Source organism: Canis lupus, chromosome 1, assembly GCF_003254725.2.
Source record: "Canis lupus dingo isolate Sandy chromosome 1, ASM325472v2, whole genome shotgun sequence".
NCBI lineage: Eukaryota > Metazoa > Chordata > Mammalia > Carnivora > Canidae > Canis > Canis lupus.
Window position 1 is genome coordinate 13,802,584 of NC_064243.1, and position 13,839 is coordinate 13,816,422.

The following is a 13,839-nucleotide window of genomic DNA, read 5'->3' on the forward strand; positions in this document are numbered from 1 at the left end:
AAGTTCACTTGTTACACAGCTGGTCTGACAGTTAATTAATAGGCTTTATTAGGGCTGGAGGGCGGGAGGCCTCCCTGAGCCAAGTTTGGGACCCAATTGGCTCTCAAAGGTCAGGTGCTCTGAAGCTCAAACGTCATGCTGTTAACTCCCTGAACTCTTGGCAAAGCCCAGCTTTCTGTTTTGAAATTAATGGCCTCATGTCTCTCATGAACAGGTCCTGTTAGAGATCAAAGCAATCTTTCATAACCTTGTTTGGATGAGTTAAGGGAAAATGAACCAGAAACATGAGGATTAAATGTCCCTTAAAACTCCCCTTGGGGTGTAAGTACTGAGAAGAAATGTGTTGGGCCAAATCATGTACGGGAGTTTATCAGACCCTAAACATGTGGTGGAAACAGAGCAAGGTTTCTGGCAAACTGAGGTATGTCTGGGTTTGCCTCTACCTAATTGGTCTGTATTATGGCCCTTAAGCCCCCTGAAAGTGCCTGTGCTCTCCTGAGGATGGGGTGCTCCCACCTATGGAGCTGAATCTCCTCAAATGGACCAATTGTAACCACCTAAAATTTAAGTTGTTTCATTCGCTTCAAGTCACTTATTACATAAAGTGATTCTGCAGTTTTACGTGTCTCATTGGGCTCCAAATAGAAGAAATAATAATGTTATGATGAACAAAAATGATTCTACATAAAATTGCAAAAACATGGTGCTCTCAACGATGTGTCTGTGACATCTGTGACATCAGAGATGCATGCTAACTATATCTGTCTTCAAATATCTCTGTATCTGATCTAAAACATTTATCCTAAAAAAAATAAATAAATAAAACATTTATCCTGAAATTAGTAGCACCTCCAAACCTACATTTAATCAAAGGGATATCCATAAAAGGTAGAAAGGAGAGAGGGTGTTGGGAGAGAAATGAATATCTCATGAACATCCATGAGAGGAAATATAGCTTGGGAATAATCTGTCTCCTAAATGTGCAATGATTGTAAGACGAGAGAGGGCTTTGTGTATTTGTATTTGTTCTTACCGAGGTGAAATTCACGTAACAAAATTAACCTTTTTAAAGTGAATAGTGCAGTGGCATTTAGTATACTCACAATGTTGTGCAACCACCACCTCTGTCTGCAAACCATTTTAATCACCCCAGAAAGAAACCCTTTATCCAGTATATGGTTGCTCTTCAATCCTTCCTGTCCCCAGGCCTCAGCCACCACCAATCTTCTCTCTGATTCTGTGGACTTACCTCTTCTGGATATGTCATATCAATGAAATTGGGCGATAAGTGATGATGTGCATATGGCTTCTTTCACTTAGCGTAATATTTTGAGGTTCATCCGCACTGTAACGTGTATTGACCCTTCATTCCTTTTTGTAGGCTAACTAATATTCCACCATCTGTACATATAGTATATTTATCCATTCACCCACTGGTGGTCATTGGGGTTGTTTCTACCTTTTGGCTACTGTGAATAGTGCTGCTACAAACATGTGTACACATGTGAACACCTGCCTCCAATTCTTTGGGTAGAAAAACAGGAGTGGAACTGTCTGGGTTAGCATTTCAGAGTCCTGAAGCCACCAAGGGAGAAGAAAAAAGAGAGGTCATGGTGATTGCTGGAGGGCTGGTGCTACCTGTCAAGGGCAGCTAGGAGAGCTCTTGCACAGAGGGCTGAGAACAGTGTTCATGGAAGCTGGGGGCATACCCCTTGGGCTGACTTTGTGTACTGCTCGCCCTATGGTCAAGGGTAACAACGCACTACAAACTCCATATGGGCAGAATCACCAAGGATTCACATTTCTCAAGACTATAAGTTGGGGTCACTTGGGCAGGCAAAGAATCTCAATCAAACGAAAAGCTGGCAAAAAGCAGGGTGAAGTGTGGAGCAGAATAGGTATCAATCCAACATTATTCTTATGATCGGTTGCAAAAAAGTGACTGGGATGCCTGAGTGGCTCAGTGGTTGAGAGTTTGCCTTCAGCTCAGGGCGTGATTCCAGGGTCCCGGGATCGAGTCCTACATCGGGCTCCCTGCATGGAGCCTGCTTCTTCTCTGCCTATGTCTCTGCCTCCCTCTCTCAGTCTCTCATGAATAAATAAATATTTTTAAAAACTGATTTAATGGGGGTGCCTGGCTGACCCAGTCAAAAGAGTGTGTGTGACTCTTGATCTCAGGGTCATGAATTCGAGTCCCACATTGGCTGTGGATGTTACTTAAAATAAATACAACTGAAAAAAAATTGATTTGGCAATCAAGTGTTTTTTACCTCCTAACAACCCAAAAAAGACACTAGTCTTAGATCATTTTAGCAGTGAATTTTACCAAACCTTCAAGGAAAAGATATCCTCCATCTTATATAAGCTGCTACAGACAATGGAAAAGGACAGTAGGCCACTTAATTTATGAAGCTAGTATAGGCTTGACACCAAAATAAAGCAAGGACAGTACAAGCACAGGGATACCTTATTTTATTGCACTTTGCAGATACTGTTGTTTTTTTTTTTTAAACAAATGAAGATTTATGGCCACCCTGTGTTGAACAAGTCTATTGGTGCTATTTTTTTTCAATAGCATTTGCTCACTTCCTGTCTCTGTTGCACTTTGGCAATTTTCTCAATATTTCAAACATTTTAATTATTATATTTGGTATGGTGATCTGTGACCAGTGATTACAACTCAATGAAAGAAAGCTCAGATGATGGTTACCATATTTTAGCAATAAAGTATTTTTTTTAACAAAGGTATGTTCTTTTTAAAGACATTGTGCTATTTGACACTTAATAGCTACAATATAGTATCAACATAACTTTTATATGCACTGGGAAACCAAAATATTTGCTTGAATCACTATTGTGATATTTGCTTTATTGTGGTGGTCTAGAACCACATCCGCAGTATCTCTGAGGTATGCCTGTACAAGAGAAAGACACCTGTAGAATAATATCACTTATAAATGTAGACTGAAAGTCTTAAATAAAGAGCAAATTAAATCCATCCAGTGTATTTTTTAAATGATCATTACTTGTTTTTGTTTATCCCAGAATTGTGAGAACATCAGAAAGGTCCATTGGTGGAAGTTTCCCATTTACGCAGATTAAAAATAAATTATAACACATCTTATTGTGTACATTTAATACCCACTGTTATCTGAAAGAGAAACTCTTAGGAAAAACTAGAAATAGAAGGGAAGTTCTTTAATCTGATAAAACCTAGAGCAGTGACATCACATACTTCTGAAATAGTCCCATTAAAAGCAAGAACAAAGCAAGAAGGGCAGTTATAGCTGCCACAACTCAATATTATGCAGGAAATACTAGCTAGTGCATTAAGAAGAAAGGAAGAAAGGAGGAAAAAGCAAAGAAAAAAAATGTGTGCAGTTTTTCAAAGGAAATGAAAAACTTTTAGGCATAGAAAATGCATAAACATCAACAGATAAACTATTAGAAGTGATAAAAAAATTCAGCAAGGTTGTTGATTACAAGAGCGACATATAAAATTCAGTGTTTCTTTGCCTATATCTCAGCAACAACAAATTAAAAAATAAAATTGAAAAAAAAAAAAAAAAACCAAACTCAGATCATAGCAAAAACCATAGAGAACCTAAGGAATCCATGTCACAAAAAAAAAAAAAAAAAAAAAGGAATCCATGTCACATGAAATGTTTAAGAGCTTTATGGAAAAAATGATAAAACTTTATTAAAGATATAAAAGATCTGAGTAATGGATTAAAAAGACTCAAAAGCATTAAAAATGTCGGTGCTGCCTAAATTGTCCCTAAATTTTACTAAATTCCAAACCAAACCCTGCAGCACTTTTTTGTTTACAAATTGATGATAAAATTCATGTGAAAATTATGAAAAAAAAATCATCTTGACAAAGAAGAACAATGAGGTCGGCAGACGAGTTGCCCTGCAGATGTCAAGACAACCAAGTTTCAGAAGTTAAAATACAGTGGGCTGGGCAGAGGGCAGGTGCTGGGGCCGAATAGAGAGCCCACCCCAAATCTGTGCATCCCGGAAAGGGGGCTACGAGAGAGATGCAAGTAGAGAGGAGTGAGAAGAGGATAAAGGATGGAAGCGTTGGCTCTGCATTAGGTTCCTGTGCCAATTATGCAGCAAATAAATTCTGGAGGCGTTAAGGACCTCCACCTGAAAACCTGCAACCAGGAGGGAAACTACTGGAACGCGCAGGACAGTGTCTTTACAACTTAAGAGTGAATATGCCATCTGCGAACCCACCAACACCTTCCGGCTCCCCAGGCCACCTCGCGCTGGCTGCCCGCACCCACAGGCGTGCTTCCTGCAGGTAAGCGCTTTTTACCCAGACTGCTTCACGGCCAGGGCGTAGCATGTGACCCAGGCCGGCCAATCAGACGCCCCAGGAGGGCTCCGGCGGAAGTGAGGCACTTCCGGCGGAAGTGAGGCGCCTCCACAGCATCTCTGGAGCCTGGAGGGGCCCAGGTGATGTGGTCCTGGAGGTGATGGCAGATTCCTGGAAGAGCGAGTTGGTGCTGGGACTTCCTTTCATTGAAGTGGAGGCCATGGTTCCCAAAGCGCCTAAGCTCCTTACTGTTGCTCATTAATTTCTCTTCTGCTTAAACTAGTCGGACTGGATCCCACTGCTTACAACTAAACAGTAACTGACCTACAACTCCTTGGACCCGAAATCATCTTTGTTACAAAATATGCCATAATCAAAATGAGACATGGTATTAACTAAAAAAACAAAACAAAACAAAAAAAAGCCTTGGAGAAGAGATTTTGCAGGATCAATAACCAAAGAATGGATAAATATACATTTATTTTAGGGAATTTATATTTAATGGGGGAAAGAACCTAAATAAATAAGGGAATAGAAACACCCCCAATGAGGGTGGGAGGATGAGAACAGGAGATTTCCAAAAGTGGAAATCCAAATGCCTTTATGTTTTTTTCTTAAAAAAAATACATAAATAAAATTGTGTTCATGTATGCATGGAGCCCAATGGGGAGCTTGAACTCATGCCACTGATGAGACCGACATCTGAACTGATATCAGGAAACTGATGCTTAATTGACTGAGCCACCTAAGTGCCCCTGGTATTCATATTCTATGAATTTTTTCACTCAATAAAAGCATTTATGAGAGTTCCATTGGATCTTGAGTGAAAAAACTTACAGAATATGAACACCGTAATTCTGTTTACATAAAATTTTATTTTTTGTTTATTTTTATTTTATTTTATTTTATTTTATTTGTTTTATTTATCTACGATAGTCACACACAGAGAGAGAGAGAGAGAGAGGCAGAGACATAGGGAGAGGGAGAAGCAGGCTCCATGCACCAGGAGCCCAACGTGGGATTCGATCCCGGGTCTCCAGGATCGCGCCTTGGGCCGAAGGCAGGCGCCAAACCCCTGTGCCACCCAGGGATCCCTATATAAAATTTTAAATAAAATGTGCAAAAAAAAAAAAAATGAAACAGGTAAGAAGCTGAAAGTTCTTACAGTAAGCTATGACAGTGATGTTTGGATGTTGAGAGAAAGGCCACTGAGGGTGTCAGTCAAGGAACACCAAAGACTTACGTGCATTTTGTTTCTTGGGGGAAAAAAATGGTTGGCAGTTGTGAATGGTCAGTCTGGATTTTTTACTCTGTTTCCCACACTTCCTTAGGAATTACCATTTGTTAAATGTGCCCCCTCTTTTTCTTTTATGAAATGTGAGAAAGACAAACTCGCCATTCAGTCTATACAGTGGATGCTGTGGATGCTGTGATACCATCACGGGATGCTGTGATACCATCGTGCGAGAAATAATAGGATACTCTGTATAAAAGCTACAAGAGGGAAACCCCATGTTGGATTCCTCCAAAAGTAAGCTTTTTAAAAAAAATAATTTCTGTAGCTTTATTTTCAACTCCATTTTAAATTATACAAGCACTGCATCCTCATGAAATGAACATAAAAGACCATGAAGATTCATTTATAATGATTTTAGGTCTCTAAAAATAACAAATGGTTGTTTTTTTCTTCAGCAACACCATGTTCCTTGAACCGAATCTGTACCTCTCTTAGCACCTCGATTCCAAGTCTCCCAAGGCCGCAACTGGGACACACACTTGTCATTCACAGGCCAAGCCACAGGATGCCACTGTTGCATTTTTGCTATAATAGACTTCTACTTGAGATGAATAAAGGGGGGGGGGGGAGTGGAAGGAAAATCTCTTCTTTTATAAACAGATACGCGACAACTATTTGAGGTTTAAGATTCAAATCTTATCTTTTGAGTTCTGACTAATTTTTTAAATCCCTTTACACTGGATTTTAAATACCACATATTGAAGTCATTTGAGCATTTTAGTAATTACATTCCAGAATGAAACAAAAGCAAATTATTTTGGAACCATTAAAAAATATATACGAGCACCCACAAATACGTAGAGCAAAGTCCTCTGAGAGTTAAATTCTCAAAAGTGATTTCTATGCCAGCTACATGGAGTCTGTTCCTATATTTATACTTGTTAGATCTCTGTGATACATTACTTACTAGTATTAAAACTATCTACAATTGTTTTTTTGATGGGGCGATGTATTTTTGAAATCAGAATGTTGGATACATCAAATAATGTACTCAGAGATACTCTGCATTTCTAATCGAACCATGATTGATCATTATACTTGGCACTTTAAAATTTCCTTCTGACCCCATCTTAGACTCTAGCAAGTAATTAAAAGTTTATAAATTGACAATTTCAGGTCCCAGAGAAACTGATATTTAAAGAGAAGCATTCCTTTTGATTTATGAGTAAATAATTGTACAGCCAGGCATCTCCCATGCAGAATACATCCAATTAAGAATCTACGAATTCCTGGTCTGTGCGTATAGGAAATAAATTGTAGTCCCTCAAAGAGACTGTAGTCTAATTAGGGACACATGACACATCCATGTAAAAAAAGAAAACAATGCCATTATGAATTTGAAGTGCCATAATGTTCTAAAGTGCCCAGTTAGGAAGAGGAGAGTCCCCAGGCACTGGAACAGTCAGAAAGGGCCTTCGAGGAGGCCAAACTTGGAGTGAGCCTGCAGGCTCAGTGTCGCCTCCTTGCAGTCACGTATCCTCCACTTGGCCCAGTGCTTCCTCTGCCAACTCAAGCCCTGTCTTCTGAAGATTTTCAGAGCTCTTTGAACATAGGTTTCATTATAACTCTCAAAAATTGCTCGTTTCTGTATTCCACAAGTAGTAGGCACGAAGACTACGACCCACATGGTCCCTGTCCCTGGAGCTTCTACTCTAATCAATGCATTGCACTGATTTGCTCACTTGAACCTGTCCCTCTCTTCCATGGGACTGTGAGCTATGAGGTGTCCCCAGCATGGAGGACAGAGCAGAGTGTGCATGAAGCTTGGTTAAACGAATGGGGTGCAGGCGGGAAGATCAAGAGTTAACAGTTGTCCAGCCAACGGCTTCTGGGAGAGAAGAGACAGTGAAATAAAGAAGGTGAAAAAGCAGAAGGACTTGGTGTGACCTGCCAGCCGCGAGGGAGAAGACGAAGCCAAACCAGCTCCCAAGTTGGCCTTACGCAGTGGGTTTGTGTGCTTATTTCTTCGTGAACCCGTGGTACCAGTAGCCCTTTTCTGTTACAGAGTTAACCATGTGCCGCCTACTTATTGTGAAATAAATTTGCCTAATCTGCAGTAAACTGTGTTCCTGCAGCAAAGGGCAGGCCCTAGAAAGGTCAACACAGAGCGTCCCTCTGTCCTTTCTGGCTGGCAAGCGCAGCAAGGAGGTGGCAGGCCACTCGGTGCATGAGTCAGGATGCACGGGGCCCAGCTCTTCACATGCACCTGCACCCCAGACTCAGTTAATTTAGAGTTCAAGGCAATTCTTAGGGGGTCAGCATGACTCATAGGCGTAGGACATGAGCAAAGTGAGGGGCTGAGCAGTTGTAAAGTCATAAATTTTTAAACTTAACTAAAATAGCCCGAGTCTGAATTCAGGATATTAGTTGCCTGAGCAACAGAGAGGTTAAAGCAGCAATAAATTATGGCTGGTCTTATCAAATAGAGCTGTTCCTGTTTTACAGCAGGGCACTAGCACCCTCCATGGTGGCTGCCACACACAATTCAGCATGGAGAAATTATCAGCAAGTTCAACATCAAAGGAAAACAGGAGACCGTGACCCAGGTCCAAGGCCCACGCAGATTGAAGGCTTATTCTCAGCCAGTTTGGAGAACAGAAGGCCTGGGTCTTAATCTCTGTCCTTCCTAATCGTGTGACCTGTGGGTGGCTCTCCCTGCCTCCCTGACCCTTAGGCTGCCCTCTTTAAGAAAGAGATGTTATAAGGCTCCAGTGAACTGCTGGTCATGCAAACACTCTGAAAACCGGAGAATATGCTACAAAACAAACAAACCAACAAACCAAACCAAACCAAAACAAAACAAAAAAAGGTAGTGCTATCTCTAAAAGATGAAAAACAAAATTAGTTGACTAAGAGTGACAATAAAGCTACAATATGGAACACCTGGGTGGCTCAGTGGCCTTTGGCTCAGGTCATGATCCCGGGGTGCTGGGATTGAATCCCATGTCAGGCTCCCTGCAGGAAGCCTGCTTCTCCCTCTGCCTGTGTCTCTGCCTCTCTCTCTCTCTCTCTCTCTCTGTGTGTGTGTGTGTGTGTGTGTGTGTGTGTCTCCCATGAATAAATAAATAAAATCTTTTAAAAAATAAAATAATAAAACTATAATATTTTACTAAAAACTACCTGCCAGCCAGCAGTCTGGATGAGTAAGATTCTCTGAACAAAACCCCGCATCTCTAACAACTGCAAGAAATCATTTTATGTTAATGCTTATACTTGACCTTCAGAGAACCCGTGTTCTGGGCAAGTCAGACATTTTTGGCAGAGTCCTGGATGGAGACTCAACAGCAGTGTGGTCGTTCCCTGGGGTCTTATTGCAGCTTTTGATTCATTTTGCTAGCACACTGCCTGTCCAGATGCCTCTGTCACTCATTTGGTGCCTTGCTCACCCTTCACTACTTTGTACATTCCCTCTCCCTCCCTCTCTCTCTCCCTCTCTCCCCCAGCCCCTCCCCCCTTTTGCATCTCAGCCCACACATGAGTTCTCCTTCCAGCCAGGCTGATTTCCTTTCTCCCATATGCATTACTCATTGTCCTTCTCTCCTTGAAGACCAGGTCAGAGCAGCAGCGACCCAGTGACATCCACCCCATATAAGCTCCCTTTGCTGAATAGTTGTTATCTTGCCTTCTGCCTCTCAACAGACAGCAAGCTCTTGGAGGAAGGCCCAGGAGGGACCTTATTTATTGCTGTTGACACCACATTCCCTGGGAGCCCACCTTGCACAGGTTAGAAATTCATTGTCTGGAGAGGGGGAGGGGAGGGCGAAGAAAATGCAAGTGGCTATGAGCCCGTATACCTCTGATGCATGCCATGGGGGCTAGCATGGTGCCAAGCCCCAGACCTTCCTTGATGAGGAGACAGCTTTCTTTGGTCTGTAGGAATGTGGACACACGCATGTATCGAGTAGCTACCAATCCAAAGGTGAAGTGATTGAGGTGTGGGGCCGGGGCGGAGGGGGGGGGGGCTGAGCCAGACAAGGAGGGAAGCTGGTGGCTGTCCCCTTCTGCTCATTCTTGGACGGCAGGTGTGGGGAACACCCCCATGTGAAGATGTTCAGCCCATCTAAAGGTAGCTGAGGAACAGGGGAATGCGTACCCAACAAATGGCTGACTTCATCCCTCCTCCTGTCCCAAATGTAGTAAGGATTCAAAGACCAGCGCCTCAGATTTCTTTGTTCCACCAGAGTCTTCCACACCAGCAAGCTACCTCTGGAAGGCTCTCACACAGAAGGAAGTGTGACTTTCTTGAATTTTGCCTTCATGGTCATTAGTGCATCTTCTATTGGGAAATGTCTATTCAAGTCTTGCTCATTTTAAAACTGGGTTGTTCATCTCTTTACTGTTGGTTGGTAAGTGCTGGGATCAAGTCCTTTGTCAAATACTTATGCTGCAAATATTTTCCCCAGCCTACACGGGCTCATGTGTTCATTTTCTTAGCAGTGTCTTTTGATGAGCAGAAATTTCTAGTTTCAATAATGTCTAACTTATCAGTTTTGCTCTTTGATGATTAATGGTTTTGGGGTCTTATCTGGGATGTCTTTGCCTACCACAAATCATAAAGATAGAGTCCTATATTTTCTTCCAGTAGCTGATAGTCTGGATATTATATTCAGGTCTGTAATTCAGCACAAATTAATTTTTATTCATGGAGCGAGGTGGAGGTTGAGGCTCATTTTTTTTCCCTATCGTATCTGCTTTTCAGCAATATTTGTTAAAAAAGACCTTTCACTATTGGACTGGCTTAGCACCTCGGTTAAAAATCAGTTGACTGTATATGGGTGGATCTATTTCTGGAGTCATTAACCTATAATTTTTTTAACCTGTAATTTTAAAAAAGATTTTATTTATTTATTCATGAGAGACACACAGAGAGAGGCAGAGACACAGGCAGAGGGAGAAGCAGGCTCCCTGCGGGGAACCTGATGTGGGACTCAATCCCAGGACTCTGGGATCATGTCCTGCGCTGAAGGCAGCCGCTCAACTGCTGAGCCACCCAGGCATCCCTAACCTGTAATTTTTTAGCAATACACTCACCTAGAGAGTGGGTCTTTCAAGATTTCCTCACCTTTGGGCTTTATTTTAAAGGGACTAAGGTAAAAAAAAAAAAACTAATAAAGGGACTAAGAGAGAATGCTTGGTTTTGAGAAAATAAAGCACATGCTTGTTGAATTATAGTTCTTTGGGGGAAAATATTTTCAGACACCGTAAGTAAGCAACATGGCAGGCATAAATCTTCCTCTGCAAATAAAATGCAGGACATGCTTGTTTTATTTTCTTGAATGAAAATTCGATTTGCCTTTAAGGTCTTATACCTCCTTTTTACCATGCTGGTAAAAAGACCATTTCAAGTCCTTCTAGAGATTTTCCCCTCCCCCTGGTTGTGAAAGAATCTTTTTTCAGGAGGTGGAAAAATTATGGGAGGGCAAGGTGGGAAGTGGAACCTTTACTCTCCTGTCTATTAAGGGAACAATGGTATCCTTAAGGATCAAGCCTGAACCCTCCCTTAAAGGTGAGTTGGAGTGAGATAGAGGTTGGGGTTCATTTTTAATCCATAAGGGTACCCACATATTCCATATGTGCCAGATAGAACACGGGGATCTCAGCATAGGTTGGGAGTCTCTGAACCTCCCTAAGCTAACCCCTTGCTGTCAACAGCTTGGGTGGTGTTAGCTTCTACAGAATATGGCAGCAGATATTTGTTTTTGTTTTGTTTTGTTTTGTTTTGTTTTGTTTTTCGATATTTGGTATTTTTGCCTGCCTAGTATATCTCCCTTTTTTCCAACAACAGCACTTCAATTTCTCTTTGGGAAACCACTCCTCCCTACTCTGGAATATATGGAGCTAATAAGTGATTGATTGAGCTCCTGACCCAAGATTTCAGCCAATCCTAAGCACTGAAAGTCAGCCCCTCTATGGGAGTTTCTGTCTGCTGGGCTTCAGGGAGGTGCACTGTAGACTCTGTACTTAGTGGATTCTCCTCTATGGAGGGAACCTGAGAGTGAAGCCAGCTCAGTGAGCAGCTGGGCCTTGAGAGAGAGCCAAAGACAAAAAGTCCTTCTTGTTCAACAGAGTTCAGCCATGCCTGAAGCTAGATCCACAATTTCGTGAGCCATTAAATTCTCAACTGTCAGCCTATTTAAATTGGAGTCTGTAATTGCAGTGGAAAGAGTCTTGATATACCACAACTTGGGCAGCCCAACAACCTTGCCCTTCCCAGTCTAAGGCGCGCGCGCTCTCTCTCTCCCCTTTTCCACATAGATACCATTTCTAAGCCCACCTCCAAGCAGAGTCTGTCTTGAAGGAGTTACCTGCCAGGACCATCTGCTGGGAATAAGCTTAAGGAAAAGTCAAAGTGAGGATAAACATAAATTAGTGTCTCAAGATGTCCTACTGCCATGTAGATCTCTTTCTCTGTCCTGCTTGCTTATCACCGATAATTTTTCTCACTTCCTTATCCGTTTGCTCTTTCTCCCCCAGTCGTCTTGTTTCCAAGCCAGTTTTTTTTAAAGATTTATTTTTATTTATTTATTTATGATAGACATAGAGAGAGAGAGGCAGAGACACAGGCAGAAGGAGAAGCAGGCTCCATGCCGGGAGCCCGACGTGGGACTCGATCCTGGGACTCCAGGATTGCGCCCTGGGCCAAAGGCAGACGCGAAACCGCTGAGCCACCCAGGGATCCCCCCAAGCCAATTTAATGCATGAATCACTTACTTGTGCCCAGTAGTGTTTGGAATCATCAAACATAGCATCAGCTCTTGAAAAGCTCAGGTGTAATGAAAGAGAATTTAGAGCCGGGACAGAGTAAGTGAGGGGGCCTGGGTCCAAGAGACAAAGGGCAGGAAGTCAACAAATTTGAAGCTGATGATGATACCATGGAATGAGTCCTTCTGGGACGACGAGCAGGGGCAGGCTTGGATTATGGGGAGACAGTCAGGTGAGAGACCTCTAAGCTCTGATTCTGAAGGAGGGGATTTGAGAGTCCATTAAATTATAGAACCTTTCTGTTAAACAAAGCCTGAGCGATGATCCAATCTGACACAGCTAGATCCTTTTATTTCTTTTGAGTAAAATTATATCCAACCCTAAACCTCAGTCTCACAGTTTAACAAACAAGAGAGGGAAGCCAATAGTTCCCACAATAGGCAGGGGTCAAAGATGCTCCCAGGAGGTCCCTCGGGGTCTGCCAACCAGAGGAACTCAGCTCTTACCTGTTTCACTAGTGCTGCTTCCCCATTAAGATTTGTAAAAAACAAAAATTGGAAGAAGTTTGCAAAGCCAAGGAGTAGTTTACTTCCCACCCGGTGCTAACACAATTTCTGCCTTCTTTTGAGCCCCATCTGCCCCCATTCCCCACCCCTATTCCAAAACTTGGATTTAACATAATAAACCCCTCTTCGGGTTCCATACCCATCAGTGTTTGCCAAGACTCAGAACCCAGATCTGGGCTTTTGTTTCCCAACCCCCCACTGTCTCCTTTTCTCCCTTTGGGACATCACCTGTCATTTCTGGGCCAAAGACACCCAGATCTGTTAGTTTAGCCTGACCTGTATTTGTGTTTCCGCCCAGCGTCTCCCGCTGCCTGTGGGACCATTCTGGTTGGATGCTCTGCCCTCACTCAGCTCCTCTACCAGAAAGAACAGTAACCTCGCTCAGCAGAAAATTGGCCTCTTGGAAACAACAGTGGCTGCCACTGGATGGCTAGAAATGCTTTTTTGCTTGGCTGTAGCTCTTTTAATGTGATGAACATCAGCTGATTTTGTAAAAATAATAATAACTTTAAACCAAATATGATTAAATAGAAAAAAATTATCTGGAACTTTTCAGGGTTTAAATGGTGTGTGTGTGTGTGTGTGTGTGTGTGTGTGTGTGTGTCTGTGTGTTCTAATTTACTTTTAACCTGCTTTGCCTATCTGGATATGTGTTCATGAGATTTTAGAATTGGGAAAATTTGAGTATTGTAAGTCACCAGTTCACATTTGAAAAGTTTTTGTGCATAATATGAAACACCTTTTATAATTTATTTAAGCAGTCCACTATTGTTAGACTTTGAGTCGCTTCCAACTAAACTCCTATTGTTGGACATTTTGGTTGCTTCCAACTTGGCCCTAACAAACCAACGCAAAGCCAGAATAACTGCATGAAAATAAATTACAATAAAGGAGAAGGGGAAAAGGAGGGAAACAATCGGAGAAATTCTGGGGGGGGGGAGGGGAGGATA

At 42.2% G+C, this 13,839-nt stretch overlaps 1 long non-coding RNA gene across 1 annotated transcript; it reads left to right on the forward strand.

Moving 5' to 3' along the window:
• The first annotated feature begins 4,426 nt into the window (after positions 1–4,426).
• Positions 4,427–13,401, forward strand: LOC112644031 (uncharacterized). The gene is made up of 3 exons (XR_003126084.3): positions 4,427–5,855; positions 9,261–9,344; positions 13,188–13,401. It is a non-coding gene; the product is annotated as an uncharacterized LOC112644031 (long non-coding RNA).
• Positions 13,402–13,839: the final 438 nt, after the last annotated feature.